The following is a 4,300-nucleotide window of genomic DNA, read 5'->3' as shown; positions in this document are numbered from 1 at the left end:
GCCTGGTTTGTTGTTTCCATTTTTGATTTTTAGATTTGATGGTCAAATTTTTACTTTAAAACTTGTATTTGATTGATTTATTATCACGATTACTTATAGGTTTTATTTTTTTCTCTCTTTCAACTAACTGATATGTCATCAAAGTCTGCGTATTTGTGATTTTAGTCCTGAGGTTAATGTTTTGTTTTGACTTTTTCCTTATTATTCTATTTTTTTGTATTTTGTATTATTTATTTATATTTTGTTCTTCTATTTATGAACCTTGCAAAAGTAGCAGCGGGTAGACATTGAGTTACTGAACATAAGAGAGTCTCAAATAAATTCCAAAGTGCAAAGAATTTTGAGACAGTTCAAACTAATCTGACCCTGACTCAACTTCACCACAATCTACAAAGATGTACTCTGAATTTCAGGTGACAGAAAACCTAACGCCTTATTCCAGGACAGATGACTGCAGGACAGAATCGCAGTTCTGACCTCGGGAGAATGTACAACACAAAGACCAATCATCTTCTAAACTTGGCCATTCGGGGTGAAGGAATGTTGTTCTCAAAGGCATCAGAGTCCAGTTCAGTGTTTTATACACTGAGAAGAACAGTGACTGGCTGCAATTTTTTACAGCAGTCAGGAAAATCTTTGCCTGACTGGAAAGAATGAGGAGCATACTTGCTAATAAGGGGAAAACATTACAAAAAACAACTTGCTTTTCAAATATGTTGGTCCAGAGAACACCCAGAATAACTTCATAAGGTTCAGTTACCGCAGTTAAATTCGCACATTTTAATGGTTTTAGGAAGAAAAAACGTGTTGGTTGCTACTTTGGAAAATTCATCAGTAATGATCCTCACATACAAACAGCAGCTCTAGTAAGCTCCTCTAAATAAGTGGGGCTCTGAAAACAAAGGAAATAATGTCTAAATAGCAGGCTAAAGCAATAAAATGAGATTAAAGTCTTTCCAGGTTAATGTTTTTCTGTAACACTCTCAATAGAAAAAGGTCATTTAACCGCAGAGTTCATCAAAAGATCTGGAAATCTGTATGAACAACTCGTGTGTGACTGCGTGGAGGAGGTGCTGCGTCATTTAGAATGAAGTTTACGTGGAAAAGAACAATGAAAAACTTTACCTGCCATGTCATTACTGAACATAACAGGAGCAGCATGTGGAAATAAAACAGAGGTATTTGGCCACAATTGATGTATTCGAAGGTGAAAATGCAGCTTGTGGAAGGAGAAGAGAAACACACATATTAGGGCTGTTCGATTAATCGATTTTAAATCGTAATCGCGATTATGTAATTAGAACGATGTTAAAACGTGAAAATCGTAAAATAGATTTTTCACTTTTTTTTTTTTTTTTTTTTTACACCTTGTCTGCACACATATTAATGATTGATACCATATTAATGATTGATGGAAATACCTCTCAATACCTGCGACAAGTGCCCCATCGTAGAGGCTCTTTAGTGTAGGAGGGGGCGTTGTAACATGCCACCGGGCATCCCTCAAGCCAGATGCGATAGACCGGCAAGTGTTGATTTGCTGATTTTTTTTTCAGAGATAAAACTTTATATTTTATTATATTTTTTAAAACTTTTTTTCAACTTATTTTACAGAGTTTTGCACTTTATTCATTCATTTTTGGTTTAATAAGAGCAAAGTTTGCACTTAAAGCCCAAAGGGGCAAATGTTCAATAAAAAAACAGCATATTTGAAATCATTTATTTGCCTTTTGTCAATTCACAAAATAATCGTAATCGTAATCGAAAATCGGATTTTGAGAGAAAAAAATCGAGATTTTATTTTTGGGCAAAATCGAACAGCCCTAACACATATACAATAAGATGGTAACTCTCCCTTAAAAATGTCATTGTATGTGAAGGCTGAGCCTCCTTTAGAACACACTGCTAAAGACAAACTCATTTGTGAAAACATATAAACACACTGCTCCTGTACAAAATACCAGATAATACATGAATGTTGCTGACGTCCATATTCAACGAGAAGAACTTTCCATATCTCGCTTGCATCTCCACTCTCCATTCAATGGAAGCATCTTTCAGAAAGACACAGTCTCCTTCTTGTCTTTACTTTGGGAACTGAATTTGTTAACCGTCTGCTCACGCGTGCCTCTCTCCAAATGCTGCACTTCACCTCCCATCAGCCCCGTCCCAGGTGAGAGTTTAGACGGGCTGCTCTCACGTTCCCTCTTTGCTGCTTCACAGATCATTTGCTGTGTGTTTGAAGCACTGGGTGGGTTGCCAGGAAACCTCATCATAGCAACGGTGTCTGATCAAAGCTTTTTCATGCTGTGACTTCAGATAACCTCTGACTTGGCCAGGCAGGAACTGCTCTCAGGCGGTGGGATTTGTTAAACGTAGAGTGCTTCCTGCTGATTTTGCTGGTGCAACTGTGGAGTTATGCAAGACAGCAGCCTGCTTTAAAGAGAGAGTGAGCCATGCCGAGAAATTCAGTCTTCTTAAAAAGCATTAGAGGATGGTTTGAGTATTATGTTCACTCATAAACTTCATTTGAGATATGTTCAAACCATTTTGAAGTCATACTGGTCAATATTTAAATAAAGGGGATGAAAAAAAAACATTACCTTGAATCAAAAGATGATATTCAAATATTTAAAGACGGCACTCATTTTTCGGGGACACGTGTAAGCCTGGAGTTATACTTTACATCTGTCGAAAAATTAACAATAAATCCCCACCAAGACCACTAGATGGTGCTGCACTACCACAGATGGAAAATAGTGTTCCCTTCGACATCAGCGTTTTTTATATAACAAGTTTCAGTCCTTAGCTAAAAGAGAGCAATTAGATCTTTTTAAAGATGAAACACATGAGATCCGATGTGAAATTACCTCTAAGCTTAGACAGAGCCTAAAATACGACACAAGAACAACGACATTACATTTCCCAAGACATTTTGTCCATTTGTAACTGGCAAGTAAGCCTGCATGCTAAAATGTTGTGTCACAAATGATTGGATATTTATAATTATGTTCTCATGATAGTTACGACATGTCTAGACTCCTCTTCTTCACATACTTAGAACAACATAGCAACCAAGCCATCGATAGTACAAACAACAAGCCGGGACTCAGTGGTTTCATCAGCCTGCCCTCTGTCCTCTGGACACTGGTATGGGCAGCATCCAAACTAAACTTTTCTTTTTTTCTCTCCGTACTCCACTCTGTCCATTATGTTTGTTTAAGTGTTGAAAAGACACGGTGATCAATCACATTAATGCATTATCTAAGTGCTTGTTCACTCGTCTTTGTCCCTCCCTCTCCATCATGCCAGTTTGGTGGAGCATTTTGTTCCCCTATAAGGACATTTTCTAAGCAGGGCCTGTAATTGAGGGTGATAAAAAAAATGAAGTGCTTTTTGGGTGTTCCCCCATGTCTCGCCATCATTGTGTGGAATATGTTCATGTTGATCCCTGCTCTCTTTTCATTTATAACCTATAGATTTTCTTTAGCTATAGTTATAGACAGTCGTGTCTTTTTTGTGCTTGACAGCTAGAATAGAATAGAATAGAATAGAATAGAATAGAATAGAATAGAATAGAATAGAATAATTATTTATTGTCCACCAGGGTGGAAACTTGTCTTTGGCTCAACAAAATATAAGACACGCAGTTCTAAAATAACAAGTATAGCATAAAAGCATGGATAAAAGACAATAAAAGCATGGATAAATGGTCTCTGTGTTTTTTTAAAAGTAACATAAAACAGGGACATAGCAGTTCAATTGAAGGTTGTGGATTGTTTACTTTGTTGCATTCAATAAAGAGATGGCATTTGGTATGAAGGATTTTTTTAAATGACCTCTGAGAATTGGATCAAATGACTGAGAATTGGATCAATACTGAACAACACAACATATTACTCTTCATCATATGGCAACGGGTTATGAGGCCATAAGCTTGACACTCTCCGTTTGCTGTTACAAACCACCTAATGGCAAAAAACAAAGAAAATAAAGCTGGATTCTCTAGGTTCAATAGTTTACATCAAAAAAGTAAAAAATGGTACAGGCATGAATTATCCACAAATAATAAAGAATAAAAGGATCAATTTGAAAGAGGTCCAAAAACTGTGTGGCTCCACTCAATTTGCCCGACTGATGGCCGTGACAAGCACACAACGAAATTAAAATTAAATATGCAAATTTGCAAAAAGCTACTTCTTACACATGAGAATTGTTAGCCTTTAAGTCAATAATCCTGTAAACATATTATTATGTTTAACCATGAACTTATTATCCTGTAAATATTTGACCTGTAAAT

The sequence above is a fragment of the Cololabis saira genome, chromosome 12, assembly GCF_033807715.1.
Source record: "Cololabis saira isolate AMF1-May2022 chromosome 12, fColSai1.1, whole genome shotgun sequence".
Classification (NCBI taxonomy): domain Eukaryota; kingdom Metazoa; phylum Chordata; class Actinopteri; order Beloniformes; family Belonidae; genus Cololabis; species Cololabis saira.
The sequence above is the reverse complement of the archived record's forward strand: the minus strand, read 5'-3'. Positions refer to the sequence as shown.